Consider the following 19,957-nt stretch of genomic DNA (forward strand, 5'->3'; position numbering starts at 1 on the left):
AGGCAAAAGTGGGCAGAGCAACCAGTGTGAATTTTACCTTTGTACAGCAGGCTAGTTTCTCACACCTTTCTCCATCCTCCATCTAGGCAAGAAAGAGGCATGATCAGAGTTCAAGGGCAAATTCCAGCCAGGCAAAAACACTTGAGGAGAACATGGAGCAGGGCCAGTGAGACAGGTGACCTGGGGAAGAGGCCTGGAGGGCCACATTTGGCCCCTGGGCCTGAGGTTTCCCACCCCTGGGTTAGCCCCATTGAAATCAACGGGACAGAGCTAGTGGTCCTAATTGATGCCCCATGGGTTTCAATGGCACTAAAGCATGGCTCACTTAGTCTGGATCTCACCCACTGGCTCTAAGGGCCACACTATACATGATGGTAAGTGCACTTTCAAAGAACAGTCATGCTATTAACACTGTTCTTAATAATAATAAACAACGATGAACACTGGCCACTTAATTTTTTTTCACAAGAAGAAGCCACTTGGGACTTTGATCCAGATCAAGCCTCAATCCAGATTGGGGCCATGGTGCTTGGAGAAGAGGCTATTAACCCTTTCTTCACTGTCATTTTCCAGTTGGAAATTGCCCCCCTCTCCACACTCTGTTATTTGCTCCTGAAGGTACTGTTTACTGAAAATAGCACTGTAACAAAATAGCACAGGGAGAAAAGAGATACCTCTCTTCCATGTGTGCCAGAGACCCAGTCTAGATTGGGGCCCTGCACACCCCCTGCTTTTTGTGAAAACAGGGGAGGGGCTGTAGCTCAGAGATACACATCTGCTTTGCATGCAAAAAGTCCCAAGTTCAATCATGCGCTGGCTGGGGCTGATGGGAGTTGTAGTCCAAACCATCTGCAGGGCACCAGGTTGGCCAAGGCTGGTCTAAATTCTACATTCAGTTTGCTGTTCAACAGTGGTGTATATGTGTTTCAACATGGGCGGGGGGGTCATTAAAATGAATTTCCTTCCATTTGCAGTGTTCAGTGGTGCCATCCATTAATGTCTCTACAGTGTGATTTTTATCAATGTGTAGCTCAGCTCTGTGACTGAGGCTTGAAGATTGGTATGCAAACAAACAGAGTGGACTCTGGAGTATATAATGCAAAGAAAACAAAATGAGAAGCTCACTTTTCTTTGCTGTCAAGGAAAAACTCTTTCAAGTTACAAACTGTGTACACTCCCAACAGCAGCAGCTGAACAGTTCCTGGGTTTTACCAACTTTGTCTCTCCTGTTACCTTTTTACATGAGAGAAGTTCAGCATTATCCACAGAGAGAGTCTCTCTGGCAGCTGTTTCCTTGGCTGATGCTTTTATTTTAATAAAGTGTCAGGCATTCAGGCCAAGGTAGCCTATTGGGCTGTAAATTGGTTAACTGTAAATTGGGTTGGAAGCAGGTTGGTGCCAGAATTGTGCTCCAGGCAAGGAGCGCCTTTGTCACTCTCCTGTTTTGCTCAGGTTCTGAATAGTGTGTCTCTGTGGGTGGTTGCCCCAAAGGCTTGCACTAGCCCAGTGAGACCTTTGCCCTTCTTCCTTGGAAGAGCTGCCTCTTGTCCCACATTGCAAGTGGCTTTTGCAAGTCACCTCACTTTCAAAAGCAGTTTGTCTTGCAACAGCAGTGGCTAAAGCCCATTTGAGCTTTTCAGAGGTCAAAGCTCACTTGACCACATGGGAATAGTTTCATTTTTTAAATCCTGTCTATTGACCAGCGGTGAAGGTATAAAAATGGACTGGTTTTATTTATTTATTTATTATTAAATTTATATTGTGCCCTTTCTCCTAGAAGGAGACCAGAGTGGCAAACAAAAACACTTTAAAACATCTTAAAAACAAAACACATTAAAACAAAATATCTTGAAAAACATCTTCCTCCCCCCCAAAAAACAGCTTTAAAAACATTTAAAAAGCAATTCCGTCACAGACGCAGACTGATGCTATAATCAGTGGGGAGCTTACATAGCCTGACATTTCCAGACTACAGAATGAGTATGGCTGTGAGCACACTAGTCGGTTACAGCAAAGCATTTCCATTGGCCACACCTGGAAGGAGAACAGGTTGATCTGCTAAATGGTTGCAAAATCTCTCCAAAATGGAATTTTTAACAAAATGCACTTGAGCTGATCCCATCAAATTTTACAGTAAAAGGGGGTGGGGTTCAACTAGTGTCACGTGCCCCTGTTTTCAGAAAAGAGAGATATAGATGCACTGGAATCAGCAGAACAGTAAGTGTGTCTCTATCCTATATCACGTTAGACTAGAGGTGAGGCATAACATGCTTGAGCGTGTATGCTCAATCACTTTCATGTGTGCATGTGAGTGCAGACAAACACAAGCAATCCTTGTACACACAAAACTAGCATGTCAGCATAAGAACATAGGGAATCCATCTTATGTTAAGTTAGACCATTGGTCCATCAAGTATTCTCAACATGACCTGGCAGTGTCACTCCAGGGTGTCAGACAGGAGCCTTTTCCTAGACCTACCTGGAGACTCCAGAGATGGAACTCAGGACCTTTTGCATACCATTGAGCCATAGTCCCTCCTTCTAAAGGAACATCCAGTCCAAGGTTCATCTAGTCCAGCAGTGTGCTTTCAACAATGGCGAGGCAGATGCCATTACAAGAAGGACATGAAGACATTAAATATTACAAATTTTGGGTGGCAATACAAAACGTTTGAATGGCAAGAGCTGACTATCACAATTCTCAGGCAGAAACACAAAAAAGGCACATGTGCAAATCAGCATCACCCATATGCTGTCATCATGCCCCAGACAAGAAGTCTTATAAATAGGTGAGCTTTCCTCTCAAATGTTCTCTAAGCAAGCTGACAAATATTGAGCCAATTGTGAATTGAATTGGGATGGGTTTGCTCAGTACTACTGGCTAGTATTGTATAAAATAAGTCCCTGATCATTGGGTAAGTTGTTTAGAGATTGTGGAAGTTGTAGTGCATTTGAGGACCCAAAGCTGAAGAATGTGGCAATAAGCTCTGTAGCCTACCAAGGGGTTGTGTCGATGTACACGCCCTCTTGATTGAAGTCCCTGAAACTCCTTTTTGCATCATTCACCTTCCTGATGTCATTACGAACTAGGGATGAAAGAATGTGTCCGTTTCAGTTCTCTCTGTTTCTAATTTTTCCAGTTTTAAATTCAGTTTTGCACATTTCTGCAGAAATTTGCTATTTCCTCGTGAAAATTCTCCAGCATTTTAGTGTGGATTTCTCCTAATAAGCACATTTTTGTATGTAGTTTTGATGAATGCACATGTTTCTGCAAGAAATCTTTCATAATATGATGCATTTTGTATGTTATTTCCACAAATATATTCAAATTTATGCACACTTTCCCCTACTATATGCATTTTTGTAAACGTCGTTTGGTTGGAGAACCGCATCATAAAATTTGGATAAGCGTGAAGTTCAATGAATGGCTGTGTTTCAGTCCTCATATTGTTTCAGAAAGTGTGAAGGTGATAAACTTAGCTTAAAATGCAAACAGAATTGAATTTCTCTCCCATCCCTATTATCCACCGGAGGGGATACCACATAGCAGAGGCATTAGTAATCTAACACAGAGATTATGATGACTCATGGATGAGATATCCAGAGTGAAACTGTTCCCTGACAATCATAAGAGCATTAAAAGTATTATTATTATTATTATTATTATTATTATTATTATTATTATTATTATTATTATTATTATTATTATTATTATTTTTATTATTATTATTATTGCATACCGCCCCATAGCCGAAGCTCTCTGGGCAGTTTACAACATAACATTGATATTAATCTAAAAATATACAGTGTTCTTAGTAAGTCATTCTAGACTAAATTATTGTACGGAAGATGTCTTCAGGAAAAGCATGCACCATCAGTAATGTGTTTTCACAAAGGACATTTCTCTCCCCCTCCCCCCTTTTTTAATTCTGCAAAATGGTGATGGGAAACCCATAGAAACCTTCACAAATTATTTTACAGGACTTGACAGCCCAATCGATTTGCTACCCAACTTTTTGAAAAATTAGTCAAAACAGCATATAAAAATATGTTTGTTAAGAGAAATGTGAGGATTTTTTAAACAAAATTCATAAATTTCTGCAGAAATGCGGAGAACCAAATTTAAGATTGGAAAAATGAGAAACTGAGAGAACCGCAACAGGCACCCCCATTTGGTTGTAATGCTTTTATGTGTTTTACTTGCTTTTAACTTTGTAATTGTTTTACTTGCTTTCATAACTGTATATTATACTGTTGTAACCTGCCCTTGGACCTCATGGTGAAAGGTGGGTAAGAAATCTTAGGAATAAAAAAAATACATCTTTGAAAAACTAGCTTCAAATCAAATCTCTCTTCTCCCATTCCCCCAATTGTGGTTCAAACCAAAATGTCTAGAAACAGCTGTAAGCTGCAGCCTGTGTTCTTTGAGCTATTGATTTTCAGATGAATGCAATGTGTGCGCGGAAGTCTATAAATCACCTTTGGGGACAGAAGTTTGCGAATCTTAAATGATATTTATATACTGCGTGTATGTGATCAATATTTGCTGCCACCATGGAGATGGAAAGAGAATAGGAGGACGTTATTGGGAAAATAAGCAACGTCTTCTTGTGAATTCTATAGCAGCATAAGGAATGCAGAAGTTTGTCTCCTACGGAGCAGAGAGCAAGACCGCTATGTTGGAAACATACTTCTATAAATAATACATGTCATTCCTTGCAATTGGCATTTCTGTGTTGACATACAGATGGGGTTTTTTTTCAGTCATCATGTTGCACATTTATGGTCTGTTGGAACTAGACTGTAGGAACGCTACCTGGATTCCAACGTAGATGTCTCTAAGGCATTTGGTGGATTTTCGCAACAGAGCTCTGGTTAATTTCGATACAAGGTGTGGCATACAACTCCCTCGTGGGCTTTGACATTTGCCAGTATCATTGTCTAGAATTACAGTAAATAATGCTGTACATGTGTATGTGTATATACACACATTTTGCTAACAGGAAGTATCAAACCCAGAATTCCAATAATGGGGGGGGGAAGGGAGGATCCACCCACTCAGAATAACGTTGGAGTCATTTTTTGTTCATCCTGTAATGGCTCATTAACGATGAGGAAGACTCTTGTTACAGCTTCGTTGGATGCATAAAGGGCATCAAAAGACAGCTCTAATGGTTGCGAAAGAGGGTAGCAACACAAGATGCAGCAAATTAGAGAATGGAAGGAATGGCACCTTTGCTCAGGTTGGTGAGGATGTATCCTCCTTATGTAGCCTATGAAGCAGCTTGTGTGAATCTTGATCAGCTGACAGTCTATGCAGAACAGCGGTAACAGGCCTGCTAAGGCTGTAACTACACATGACACTTCACTATCGGGAGGAGTAATAGTTTCACTCTATTCTGTGCTGCTCAGACCACATCTGGAGGAATGTGCCCCAGTGGAGGCTGAAGCCCACAAGGACTGGTAGGGCAGAAGGCAAGGAGCCCAAGAGCTGCTGGGGCCACAGCCAGTGGCAGGCTGAGCCCACTAACTCTAGTTTTCTCCTCCTCCTCCTCCCTCCTGAGTTCTACAAGAGGCAACACTGAGACTAAGGAAGAGGAAGCTGACATTAGTGCCACCCACTGGAATGGTTGTAAGTAAGATGGGGGGACTCATTGGCTGAGGGCAGGATAAAGTTGGTGGGACAATGCCCCATTTACCCTAATAGACCAGCCTCCACTGCTGAGTCCATGCCCACTTACAGGTTCTGAATTTTAAGAAGGACACTGACAAACTAGAACATAGGAAGCTGCCTTATACTTACGGTACTGACTGGCAGCAGCTCTTCAGGTTTTCAGACAGTCTCCCCCAGTCTTGCCTGGAGATGCCAGGGATTGAACTTGGGACCTTTGGCCTGCAAAACAGATGCTTTACCACTGAGCTATGGCCCTTCCCCACGTTCCAGAGGAGGGTGACCAGATGTTGAGGGTATGGAAACCAAGTTGAAGGAGTGGCATATGTTTAGCCTTTAAAATAGAAGATTAAGGGTAGACATGGTAGCTGTTTTCAACTCTCTGAAGAACATCTGAATATCTGACATGCAGCAGATGGAACAGACTTGATCTCTGTTGCTCCAGAGAGCAAAGCTAGAACAAACGGGGAAATTGCAAGGAAGCAAACTTCAGGCAAACATTTAGAGAAATGTCTGAGTGGTCAGAGCTGTTCAATAGCCTGCCTCAGGAAGTAGTGGGCTTTCCTCATCTGGAGGTATTTAAGCAGAGGTTGAGTGACCATTCATTCAGCATGCTATAGTTGCAAGATTCCTGCACTGAGCAGGGGGTTAGACTAGATGACCTCCAAGATACCTTCCCACTCTAAAATTCTACCAATCAGTGGTAGAATTCACTTTAAAACAACAACACTGGAAGAACTTGTGGTTTCCAGCAACTGGTATTCAGAAGCATACTGCCTCTGACAGTGGAGGAAGAACATAACGATCATGGCTAGTAGCTATTGACAGCATTATCCTCCATTAATTTTTCTAATCTTCTTTTAAAGCCATCCAAGTTGGTGGCCCTCACTTGCCTCATCTGGGAGTGAATTCCATGGCTTAACTATGTGCTGTATGAAGAAGTATTTTCTTTTGTTTGTCCTGAATCTTCCAACTTTCAGCTTCTTTGGATGTCCATGAGTTCTAGTGTTCTGAGAGGGGGGGGGGAAATGTTACTCTATCTACATTCTCCATGCTATACATAATTTTATAGACTTCCATCATGTCACCTCTCACTCACTTTTTCTCTAAAACTAAAAAGCCCCAGAGAGGTTTGACAATAAATCTCTCTTCCCAGATAACTCTGGGAACTGTAGCTCTGTGAGGGGAATAGAGGTCTCCTAACGAGGCTCTGCACCCTTAACAAGCTACAGTTCCCAGGATTCTTGGGGGGAAGCCATGACTGTTAAGGTGGTATAATAGTGCTTTAAATGTATAGTGCAGATGTGGCCTCAGTGTTAACAATACTGAGCTTCCTATGTTCTTATGTTAGCTGTGGAATCCATGCGGGTTGCAGAGGATTCTAATTTTTCCGTTTAAGAACTCCTAATAAACTTTCAAGGGTTTTCCAGAAGCCAGTCTGAAAACTACGGCAATAGTGGATTCAACATGTAAACAGAAACGAGTGTTGATACATCAATCTTTTTGTTCCATTGTCCAAAAGTGGGCATTAACAACACTCAGTCATATTGTACAGGGCAAATGTAGTATACAGGATATATTTGAAAGGGCAGCTCACAACATATAACATTACCATTTCATAAGAGAATATAAACAATAACAAGAAAAAAAAACCACAGCCAGACATTCAAAAGTTATAGAAACATTGTCTGGCCCATAAAATAAATACCTGCTGGAATAAGGTCTTCGGTATCTGACAAAAAAAATAGTGAGGTAGGGGACCAATCCTAGTTTACAAGGCAAGGTGTTCTATAATCTGGGTGTAGCCATTGAGAAATCTCTCTTTCTTGTCCCACCCAGCTATGCACCCACCTTAGATGGGACTCAGAAAAGTCTTCTTCTCTTCTTAGAGACTAGGCAGGATAGTATGGAGGCAGGAAGTCTGTAAGGTATCCAGGACCTGGGACATTTAGGACTTTAAAGGTAATCACCAACACACAGAACTGTGCCCAGCAGCAAATTGGTAATCAGTGCAGCTGTTGTAGAATCAGTGTCACACTTCTAACATGAGCTGCCTTCACACCATGGGAGCCAAAAGCTGCAGAATTGAGTGATGGACCTTGTAGAGCACAAAGAAGCTCCTCAGATGGGGAGGGACTAACAGCAGGCCCAGATCAGCCAGCCTTCATAAGGCCTCTGCACCTTGCTAAGACAACAGCTCTCTTTGTGTGGCTGAGAATGCTACAACCAGGGCTTTCCACAGTGCTCTATCCAGGGTCCTGACAGTCTCACCTGATGTCACCCTGCCCTACTCATAAGTGTCTCTGCTGCAGTCAGCTTCCCTGTTCAGCTCTGAGTCATCTTGGGACAGGAAAATAATGGTGTGGCTCACTTTTCATATTTGCAAGTTATTATTTTGCCACTTTCACTGGATAGATCAAGAAAGTTTAGAATCTTGTTGCTTTCTTTCATGACAGCCATCTTTTGATGTCTTCAGCTTTCTATGACATTGGATTAGTGCTCCTAGTCCAGACCTCTGCCTTACTTTCTCCGCTTGTTTAGAAAATTGCTGTTTTTCTGAGATGAATAGCTCTGGTCTTGTTCAAAAGAAAAACAGGGACTTTCATCTTTTTTTGTGCTGACTTGATTACTAAAATGCTACTTTTCAAAGGCAGTAGTATGGCCGGTGTCTATAGCATAGACACAGGCATCATTATTGGGGAAAGGCACCAATGGAAGAGTGCATGCTTTGCATGAAGAAGGTCCCAAGTCCATCCTTGGCATCTCCAGGTAGGGCTAGATAAGACCCCCTCTCTGAAACCATGGAGAGCTGCTGCCAGTCAGTATAGGCAATGTGGAGCTAGATGGATCAATGGTCTGACTGTGCACAAACTGGCTTTCTATGTTCCTCAAAAATGTACTGTTAGTTGGAGTATATATGTGTTCTGATTCAGTACATGGTAGCATTATATCTTTCTTGATGATGCAAGAGATCTTCATTCATGTGTCTTGTAAATTCCTTTATAAAGCTTGGGGACTTTGTGGCAATGATGATGAAGTCACTGACTGTGATTGGCTGAGTTGCCCTGGTGTCAGAGAAGGGGTGAGAAGACAGAATAGTATCTGGCTACCATTGGTTCTGTGCTCAGTTCCTAACCAGGCTAGAACAGACAAAGGCCTATAAAAAGGAGTTGCCTGTATTTTACATTGTTAGCCTAAGAGCAGTTATTTAACTTTTGTAAATTGTATTGTTTTATTGATGTATTTTATATCATATTTTTATATTTGTGTTTTTTGTAAGCTGCCTTGAGGGCCTTTGGCCAAAAGGCGAGGTATGTATGTATGTATGTATGTATGTATGTATGTATGTATGAATGAATGAATGAATGAATGATGATAATGATGACGATGATGATGATGATGATGATAATAATAATAATAATAATAATAATAATAATAATAATAATAATAATAATAATAATAAGCAACCACTGAGGGAGAATGGTGAGGAAGCAGCAGTACCATGCAGAAGCAGTGCTAACCTCAAGGTGGATTGATGGAGCGCTCTGGGTTTCAGGAGGGATGAAAGCTGAGCACTGGAGCAGAAGTCCCCAAGGCCATTCCATGCCGTCTCCAGTTCAGAAGGGTCAGGTAGCAGCTGATGCGGAAGGCCTGAGACACTTGAGCAGCCTTCCCCAACCTGGTGCTCTCCAGATGTTGAGTGTTGTGATGGTCTTGTGCTTGGAGCAGGGACTAAGGAAATTCTGATCATTAAACAAAGAAGAGAAGATGACATAAGACTAGGGCAACCTTCCTCCTGATGCCCTCCAGATGTTGATGGACTACAGTTTCTGACCTGACCATTGACCATGTGTGCTGGGGCTGATGGGAGTTGCAGTCCAAAACATCAGGAGCAAGTTAGGGGAGGCTGACTGAAAGAGCCACTGCCTGCCGGAGTAGACAGTACTGGGCTAGATGGAGAAAATGACCTGACCTGATGCAAGGCAGGTTCCTGTGTTCAAACAGAGCCCATTGCACCAGGCTGCAATGACAGCCCGTTCTGCTCCAGCACTCAGGACAGCTGGCTCCAAGTGATTCATTCTTCCCACCACCACACAAAAAAAGGTTTCAGAAGAAGAAATTTCCAATCAGGTATAGGAAAGTATTGGCTGTTTTTAAAATAATGTTGCCAGAACCCAACTGTCAGTGGGGAAGCTTTGCCAAGCTCTGTAATACTGAAACAGAGGTGTATACAAATTAAATAGTTCTTCTATAGAATATGAGCTGAGATGATTGCCTGTTCAAAGTTCCAAAGAAAACCTAGGCACGTAAAACCTGGGCTCCTGCCGGGAGGAAGGGCGGGATATAAAATAAATAAATAAATAATAAAAATAAGCAGTGACTCTTGCATTTCCCATGCCCAGTTTGTCCCTTTTACAATGCATTTCATTCCAGATGATGGAATACTGAATAGCAGGACCAAACGCTAATATTGTTGGTGCCACACATCCACCATGAGTCCCCGCCCAGTCCAGATACCTGAAATGCTGTGAACGAGATAAAGGGTGCCATAATTAAAGATCACAGGCACACTCCTGGAGCTGATCTTTTCTTGGCACCATTAAATTCACATTACTAGAGGCTCCATGTATGACAACAGATTTCTTTCTTCAGCTGGTCTCATTTGGAAAGGCAATTGGGCCTACATGCAGCAACTTTGTTGGGGCCACTTTGCCTTTTTCCGCATTTTTTTTAAAAAATATTTTGAATTAAAACAAAAACAAATCACCAAGGGTTAAACAGCATATAAGACAAAAATGTGTAGAAGGAGGGCATTCAAAGTTAGCCAGCCCACTACATTGCATGGCAAATAAGTCACCAAATGGTCACAATACCTCCCAATTCCTAAAACTCTCCTCTTAACATTGAGCCCCAAAAATATTCTCCTGTTTAAGAAATCCAAGTTACATCTGTTCTTGCCTCTTAGTCTTCTTCATACTGACCATGGCCACATGTCACTATAGACCATAGTTAAACTAAACTATGGTTTAAAGGTGAGCATGCAGAGTCTGCTGATGCACGCTGCTAAAATTGCGGGTGCTTTGCTCCTCTTCTGCTCCTGCTGTTCTGCTGGGAGCTAAGACATACTCTGGCTTAGCATTGCATCCAAACCTAGGTCATGGGTATTTAAAGTGGTATGATACTGCTTGAAATGTATAGCATAGATGGGGCCTGGATGTCACATCACACATTTTTGCTTTTCTAGAAAGAGATGTGGAGCAGGCAAGGACCAGTGTTTGCATCAGCAGCCATGCATTGACTGTAGCATATAGTTTTGCTTGAAGAAGGTACATGAGAGGGTCTTCTTTGTGATGGCCCCAGATTATGGAATGACCTCTTTAAAGTATGTCTTGCAATTTCATTGTATGCTTTTCAGCGATTGGCCAAGACACCTCTTTGGTTAAGTGAATGTCTGCTTCCTTCTGCATTGCTGTTCTGTTCTGCTATTTTGTTACTTTGTCATAGGTCTGGTTTTATTTTATGATTTTAGTGTAAACTGTACTTTTGTTACAATCTGCCCTAGGATAACTTAGAGACGGTCAGACTAGAAGTATAAAAAGCAAACTATTATGGTTGCAAGAAAATGGAAGCAAGGCTGCAGTCTTATGCTTTCCTGGGAGTAAGCCTCATTGACTCCAGTGGAACTTACATCTGAGTAAACATGCATGGGATTGATCTATAGGGTTACATCCACCCCATACATTTAAAGCACTGTTATACCACTTTAATAATCACGGCATCTCCCAAAGAATCCTGGGAACTGTAGTTTAATGGTGCTCGGAATGGTAGCTTTGTGAGGGGTCTCCTAACAACTCTCACACCCTTAAACTACAATTCCTAGGATTCTTTGGGGGCAAGTCATGAGTGTCAAGGTGACATAAGAGTGTTTTAAATGTATGGTGTGGATGTGCCCTAAGTCTGCTCTTCTGTTCATGGATTCATTTTTCCTTTTCTAGATATAATAAAATTTAAATCTATCTATTTTCATTTTTATTTCATTCATCCTTTTGTAGGTATGGGCAGACAAGGAAAAGATGGATTGGGTCTGCTCTCTTGGTCAGTTGGCATTGGAAAATTCAGAAAGACATAAATAAACTAAGCCTAAGCAGCAATAATCTCAGATGACTTACTACAATATTACTGATGACTGAGTTCCTGTACATCTGGATGATCAAGTGACAATTGCCGTTATTACATGAGTTACAAAATTATATAAGTCACTCTGACTCACCAATTGAATCCTGATTTGCTGACACGTTTGTGGCAGAACTAAGAATTATAGGACGCTCTAAAGAAAATTCCTCATATGTTCAATTCTTGCTCTTTCATCAGAGAATGAATCTTCTATTTCTCTTGTATAATAACAAGATTTATGCCTCCTCCAATGAGGTTCAGAAGCTGTGTGTGGGCTCTCATGTTAATGGCAAATCAACTTTGCTCCTATGTTGTATCATATCACAGTCATTTGGGAGCATCGAACTAAAGCTTTGAGGCTAGTACTGCAATTTGGGAGTTACAAAGCTGTAGCAAATATTTTAAGTAATTTGTTTTATATTAGTTTTTCTTCCCAGTGAAAAACACTGAGCATCCAATTCCACCTCCCCTAAGAGTGTTAATTTCCCCTCCTCTAAGAGCTGTGATTACTGAGAACCTAATACCTATTTAAAATTTGTATCGCTCCGCTAATGGGCAAGGCATAACTAGCAAGTGTGCATACTCTCCAGTTTCAAACAGGAGGCTGAGACCAGGGGCGGGGAACCTGTGCCCCTCCAGATGTTGGATTCCAACTCCCATCATCTCTGACCATAGGCCATGCTGGCTAAGGCTGATGGAAGCTGGAGACCAACAACATCTGGAAGAGCCAAAGGTTTCCCCATCCTTGCCTTAGGCCTTGAGCCAGGCTTCCTGTTGTGTTTCGGTTGCAGTTGATTACCTAGGCACAGTCGTGCAGTTAGAGAATTTTAGTAGTGATGTGCAATCACTTGTCCCACTGCCCGTGGGGCCTCCCTGCTCATTCTGCTGAGTGGGGTCCTGGACCTCTGCTCCAAAGTCTTTCCCTGACAACACCACTGGCTAAGAAGCATTATCTCTTTGATTCTATAGGTTGGAGGGGGCGGGGGGAAGAATCTCAGGTGGAAGGGCCAAGGGTGGGCCATCTGGCTTCACTGTCTGGCCCTTGGTGCTAGCTTGCTTGGATGGTTAGAGGGTAGAGAGGGGTGTGTGTAGAAACTAGCCTATTGTAGAAAGGCAAAATTCACATCAGTTGCTCCACCCATGTTTGCCTGGGCCCCGCCTACCACTGGCATGTGGCCCCCAGAAGGAAATGTGGCCTTTGCCCTGAAAACAGTTCCCCACCCCAGCCATTGGGTGATGGAGCTTCCGCAGCATCTGCACCGCAGCCACAGAGGAGGCCTCTGAGTGGTTTCCCCTGCCTGCGAGAGATCCCAAACACATTCCCTGGATTTTGAGCTTATTTTTTTTAAGTGTTTTAAATGTTAAAAGGTCATTTCTCGCCCTTTTTATCTGCGGAGCATGCGAAGCGGTAGGCCCCATCCTTGCTCGTTCCAGCACATCCCAAAGCCTCTGAAGGAGAAAAGGGGCTTGAGAAGCACTAGACACTTCTTTGTCTACAGGGTTGCACTGAGAACAGCTTGGAAGATCCTTCACCTTCTCCCTCCTTCTGGCTCTTACAGACGCTTCTTTCATTATACATTTTGAGAAACATAGGAAGCTGCATGATACGGAATCAGATACACCGAATCTATAGCTCGGTATTGCCCACACTGACTGGCAGCACCTTTCTCCTAGCCCTACCTGGTGATAGCGGGGATTGAACTCGGGACCTTCTGCATGCAAAGCAGATGCTCTGCCAGTACGTTACAGGCCTTTCCCTCGTCCATGCGTGGAGAGAATGCACAGAGGGGGGATTAAGATCATTAAAGGCAAGAGCAGGGACGCGCTTGCTGGCCCCGCCCATTTATTTAGTTATTTTATTTCTATGCTGCCCTTCCTCCCAGAAGGACCCCAGGGCAGCATTTAGAACCCTGCATGATGACATGGGGCAGCTGGTATAGCACAGTGGGGAGGAGAGCCTGGCTGGGAGTCCAGAGTCTGTGAGTTCAAATCCCCACTCATGTCTCCTGGGTGTCAAGGGCCAGCTAGAGATCACCCCCACAGGGAGTGGCGCAGGGGATATTCCCTGCCACCTGTGCAGCTGTGGGCAAGCTGCAGAGTCCCAAGGAGCCCAGTTGCCCCCCAGCTGGCAGTTGCGGATAAGGAAGGGGCTGGCTTGGGCAGCTGTGGCAAGCTGAGCAGGCCCTAGCCAGCTGGGGAGGACTAGCCTCAGAGGGAGGCAATGGTAAACCCCCTCTGAATACTGCTTACCATGAAAATCCTATTCATAGGGTCGCCATAAGTCATGATCGACTTGAAGGCAGTCCATTTCCATTTTTTTCATGATAATATGTGGCAATGCTAGGGAGTGGCCCATGCCTTTTGGCCTGGGAATCTTATCCCTCCTCCCCCCCCAACATTTTTTTCAAGCTTTTGTTAGAGGACAGCTTCCACCCTGAAACGTGGCCTAGATGTGTAAATTGGCCCAGGCAAATTTGTGCCATGGGGTTGTGCCCTAAGGCTTTTAGGAATCTAGCAATGCCCCCTGCAATCAGGTTTCTAATTTGTGCAAGGAGCCTATGCAAGTGCAGCAAAGTCCTTGTTGTAGACGGCAGCTCCAGTAGCTGGTTCTAGAAAGAGAGGGGGAGGTTAATAGCCACACCCAATGCCAACAAACACAGAGATATTCTTTGGAAATTTTTATTCTGGAACCTAACAGCATCAACAACACCTATTTTTTGAAGGCTATGGAACCATTTTATCAGCAAGAAAACAGACTCTTTATCAGCCGGTGAGTCACAACTCTGCTTCGCATTACTAACTCAAGGAATATAATTTACCATAACAAAATCTAAGGATTCCTAAGATAAAACTACTTAGCCTTGGAGTCGACAATTTATAATTATACCTCCGTTCATCTTAGAGTTTAAAAGGCAAACCTTATAGTTTTTAAAATGGTTCAAACAAGGAAAAGATGTTATGAACATGACCATAAATCAGACCAGGTTTTGGAAGAATCTGGGAATGGGGATCAACAGCTTAAAATTACAAACTTCTTTTTACCAACCAAAGCGGATAAGACAAAGAGAAATGCGTCACGATCTATTGAGAAAACCCCTTCCCAAATCGAAACAGAACAATTCTGTTCCTGCTTGAGTGAGGAATTCCAGGCAAGGGATGACCCAGAAATTATACAAAGCCTGGTGTATGGAACATCCACAGATCCCCTTTTTGGGCAGACGCATACACCTAGTCTGATCAACTCTCTGCTGCAGGTACCTGAAAGCAAGGAGACGCCATCTTCCTCTCTGTACAAGTACACTGACTTACATTCCCCCTTAGACATTCTGTCTACTGTGCATGCTACAGACATCGACAGCCAGACTCCCATTTTTACTCAATCACAGCCATCTTCTGCCTGCTCTACAGAAGTTACTGAAACCACGGAACTGGCACAAATTGGCCAAAAACTACTTCTAACTGGCCAAAAATGTCTGCAGTTACAATTAGCCATTGTGGCAAAAGAGACTGAAAACATCAAAGCTTTTTTGGAAGAAACAAACAACCTTCTAAAATCATTTATGGAAGAACTATCCAAACTATATTTGAGCCTAAACTACACTCTTCCCCCCCACAAAACAACAACAACACTGAAGTGTGCAAACATAAAGAAACCTCGTATTGCACCTAAGGAGAAAAAATCCAAAAACATAAAAAATTACAAACCGCCAAGGAGTAAGAAGATGAACTTTCAGAAACTTTTTAAAGTACTTAAAGCTCAACAGCAAACAGCTTCGCAAACAAAGAATTTATCTGCTTCATCTACAGCGAGAACACCCCCTAGATCTTATTGCAAAGCCTTACCAGAAAGCAAAAAAAGTCCAAATCTCCCAGAGCTACTTACTCACCCCAACCCGAGGTCCTATAGCGGAATATGCTCTACCAATAACAAGATTTCACGACGAGAGAATACAAATGGGAATTGGCTTCTCAAATATAATTCAAACAAACTTGCACTGCTGAATCTTCCTCTTCTTAACATCAAAGAAAAAGTAAACACCAGGAAGCAAAGAGTGTGTTACGCCCTCCAGTCGTTAGGTGTAATGGATTTACAGCCTGACGATATCTCGTATGTGGAATTCCTTTACAGCCCCTCAACAAAAACGTCTGCTTTACTTACCTTTAAATCGGCTGAGACAACAGCACGGATAATTGCAAATAAATCCCTTCTCAGCTACCATGGAATATCCGTTCAGAGACATTTCACAAACCTGGCCAGTCCAATTTCCTTGTTCACAAAGAGAACTCCAACAACAAACCTTATCTCTTCACATGAGAGGAGGAAGTTTTCCTCGATCAGCAGCAAAAATATATCAAACTCTGGAAACTTGGATCCATTCCTGGAACAGCTTCCTCTTAAAAGCACATTAAACATGAACTGCTCTTCTCTATCATTAGGACCAACTATGCTGGAAAAGAATTTATCCCCTTTGACTCCCCCAGCACAAGAAACATTAAACTTTGAAACACTTAACTCCATAAACTCTGATCTTATTATTTTGGATGAAGTAAGCTCCTCCCCACCACCAGCTCCCATTTTCGTTCCGTTACAGTCACCTCCTTCTCTGGTAAACAGTAAGGAAAATCAAGATCTTGCATTTGACTTTGCTTGTGAGGGAGAGGAGGAACTATTAAATAGTTTCCATACATTCACTGAGAATGAACAAAGTGAGGTCATAAACAAAATGCAGAATCTGAACAATCTAAGGGCAAAAAGGACATGTTCCAGATACTTGGAGGACTATGAACTGAACTCACCATCCAGCATTCAAGTTTCTCCTCTGAAAGTTCCCTTAAAGGTACTGCCACATTGTTACTCAAATGTTTGTAGACCTAGCACAATATGTGATGTGATAGTACATGAGGTTCCTGAACTGACTTGACAACCCTTATTAAATTCTAAAAACCCGATTCTATCCTGTGAATCTCCTGAAAAAATGGTAAACCCTCATTTCAGGACATCACAGCACTCACTCTGCAAATCTTATACAGCAAAGGAAATTTCTCATCCTACGAATCCAATTATTAATGCATGCCAGGTTTCTGTTCTCTCACCTAATTTTACATTCCACCTTCTCTCCTGGAACATTGCAGGGTGGAATGCCAAACAAAAAATTCCTGACTTTATTACTTTTCTGAACAAATTTGACTTAATTTTCTTACAGGAGACGTGGTGTACCCTTAAATTAATAGTGGATGGTTTCTCTTGTTCATGTTTACCAGCGACCTATTCCCAACCCAGTTCCAAAGGCAGACCCAAAGGAGGCCTAGCCATACTCATTTCTACTTCTGTAACAGCTCGCTCTATAAGTTTAACCCCTTGTAAAAACATTGCACAGGCTGTTTTATTATCTTTTAGCACATTTTCTCTTCTGTTAGTAAATGTTTATATTCCCCCTCATGCCTCTCGGGCACAAATTGACTGTGACTGGGACGTTCTTACCAATTATCTAACATCACTCGAGGCTAAATTCCCCAAAGCGCCTCTCATTGTTATGGGTGATTTCAACGCCAGGTCTGGCCCCCACAATGATGCGCTATTTGCTTCAAACCTCTGGGGGGGCGAGGACATCGCCCCATACCTCCCAGGCTATGCTAGGACTTCCAAGGACCCCAAGATAAATTATGGTGGAATATGTTTATACCGATTCCTCGCTAGACACAGCCTAATAATGTTGAACGGTCATAAGCAGATAGATTCATGTGCGGAATTTACCTACATCTCTGGCCTCAGGTGCAGTGTCATCGATTACGCCTTGATCTCGCATTCCCTGTTCAGGTTTATTTTGGACTTTTCTGTCGGCTCCAGAAAGGATAGTGATCACCTTCCCCTTACCTTTTCCTTTTATCTACCAGAACGCGGTCACTTGCTCCTTACCCATAAACCAATGGCAAATCTAATCCACCCTACCCATAAAAGGACATTTTGGACTCCCACAGTAGCCTCTAATGTGGCCTTATTTCTCACTTCCCCCTCTGCCCTGTCCTTACAGAGGGAGATCATGCATGCTTCTGATTCATATTTAGCGTCAATAGCGTATAACTCCTTAATTACCAAACTTAAAGCCTCTATTATCCCACCATCTTCTTCCTTCAGGGCTCCTCCTACCACTGGTTTTCCCAGATGGTTTGATAAGGACTGTCTTGATGCTAAGAAACAGCTGAGACGGCTATACCTTCAATATCGACACCAAAATTTAACCACCCTCCCCCCTGAGTATTTTATTATCAAAAAATACTACAAGCATATGATAGTCATCAAAAAAAGGCAGGTGATGCATGAAGATTGGGAAGCCTTAATTCAAGCCTCCAGATCAAATAATTCGAAGTGTTTTTGGGAGCTGATTTCTGGTTCTATGAGCCCACTAAATCCGGCCCCTTGCCACATTTCCCCATACCTCTGGGAGAAATATTTTTCTGCAAACAACGAGACTGTAAATGCTGTTTCCTTTATTGATAATTTAACAAATCTTCCCACTTGGCCACCTGTAACCCAAAAAGAAATTATTGATTTGATTGCTAGCTTGAAATCTGGCAAAGCTCCTGGACCTGATAACATACTTTCTGAAATGTTGAAGGCGCACCAAGCTTGGTGGGCCCCTCTTCTAGCAAATTTCTTTACTCTGATCAATAATTCCGGATGCTTCCCTGAGTCTTGGCTTGAATCCATAGTTATCCCTATATTTAAAAAAGGGAACAAAGAGGACCCAGCAAATTACCGCCCAATTAGCCTCCTTTCCATTATTGGCAAACTATATGCCTGCTACTTAAAAGAGAGACTCTCATCTTGGTTGGAGGAGGATAATATCCTTGGGAGGGAGCAGGCAGCTTTCCGGAAAGGTAGGTCTGGGATAGAACACTGTGTGATTTTAAATCACTTAGCTGAAAAATACAAGAACCGCTGGGGTAACGGCCTGTTTGTTGCCTTTGTCGACTTGAAATCGGCTTTTGATTCCATCCCTAGGGAGATACTATGGGCGAAACTCGCAAAATCTACGATCGACAAGAGACTCCTCTTCTTAATTAGCCGTCTGCACCACCACACATCCTTTCGTGTTAGATGTAGTCGTGAAGGTCATCTCACAAACCCCATTACTACAACAAAAGGAGTTAGACAAGGCTGCATACTAGCCCCACTTTTATTTAATTTTTTCATGAATGATCTGTCCCTTTATTGTCAATCCCCGGACTTCCACCCCCCTAAGTTAGCAAACCTGCATTGTCCCTTGTTATTGTATGCAGATGACGCTGTTCTCCTTTCTGTTTCTAAAGTAGGACTCAAACGCCTAACTAAAGCTTTTATGAGTTTCTGTCATGATAACAAACTATCTATAAACTTTTCCAAAACTAAGATCTTAGCTTTTGCCAAGCACTCTCCTGCTCACGCATGGACAATTAATACCCATAAAATAGAACAGGTTTCTCATTTCAAATACCTTGGTATACTTTTTCATTCCTCTCTGTCCTGGAATCCCCATATTCGAGGGGCTATTTCTACTGCTCGCAACTCAGCCAGTGGTATTCGAAGGTTCTTCTTCACTAAAGGAGGACAATACATTCCGGCAGCCCTAAAGGTTTTTAGATCCAAAACTATTTCTCAACTTCTCTACGGGGTACCTTTATGGATTGGCGCCTTCAACTCTTCTGCGGAGGCAGTTCTCTCCTTGTTTCTCAGACAAATTTTTGCCGTTCCCAGGTGCGTTCCTGCGGCGGTCCTTAGGTTAGAATCTGGCCTAGTCTCACTTGAGTCTCAAGCGTGGTTGGCCTCCCTAAATTTCTGGTTTAAAATGTCTTATGAAAAATCTACTGGCTATCTCCCTTTACTCTGGGAAGACTCTTTTACCTCGAAATGGGCCCGTACGTTTACAAATTACCTTGCAAGTATTGGCCTCTCAATTGAACATCTGATGTCCCTCGCTCCAGAGATAGTTAAACATTCTATCCGGACTCGTATCAACGATATGGACTTCCAACGCTCCATAACTGCAGCCACCTCGACCTGCTCTCCTATTCACTTTGGTCTGAGCTTTGTGCCTATGCTCAGTGCCCCTTATCTGGAAACTCTTACGATCC

At 42.7% G+C, this 19,957-nt stretch overlaps 1 long non-coding RNA gene across 2 annotated transcripts in view; it reads right to left on the bottom strand.

The window, feature by feature from the left end:
• Positions 1-16,404, bottom strand: part of LOC133385568 (uncharacterized) — a 43,988-nt gene extending 27,584 nt beyond the window's left edge. The window contains exons 1-3 of one of the 2 annotated variants that reach the window (XR_009762907.1): positions 16,005-16,404; positions 9,193-9,414; positions 38-82 (exon numbers count right to left, since the gene is read on the bottom strand). This is a non-coding gene — a long non-coding RNA (uncharacterized LOC133385568). The remainder of the gene's footprint in view (positions 1-37; positions 83-9,192; positions 9,415-16,004) is intronic. The other variant, XR_009762908.1, reaches the window with a different exon arrangement.
• Positions 16,405-19,957: the final 3,553 nt, after the last annotated feature.

This window comes from Rhineura floridana, chromosome 5 (genome assembly GCF_030035675.1).
Source record: "Rhineura floridana isolate rRhiFlo1 chromosome 5, rRhiFlo1.hap2, whole genome shotgun sequence".
NCBI lineage: Eukaryota > Metazoa > Chordata > Lepidosauria > Squamata > Rhineuridae > Rhineura > Rhineura floridana.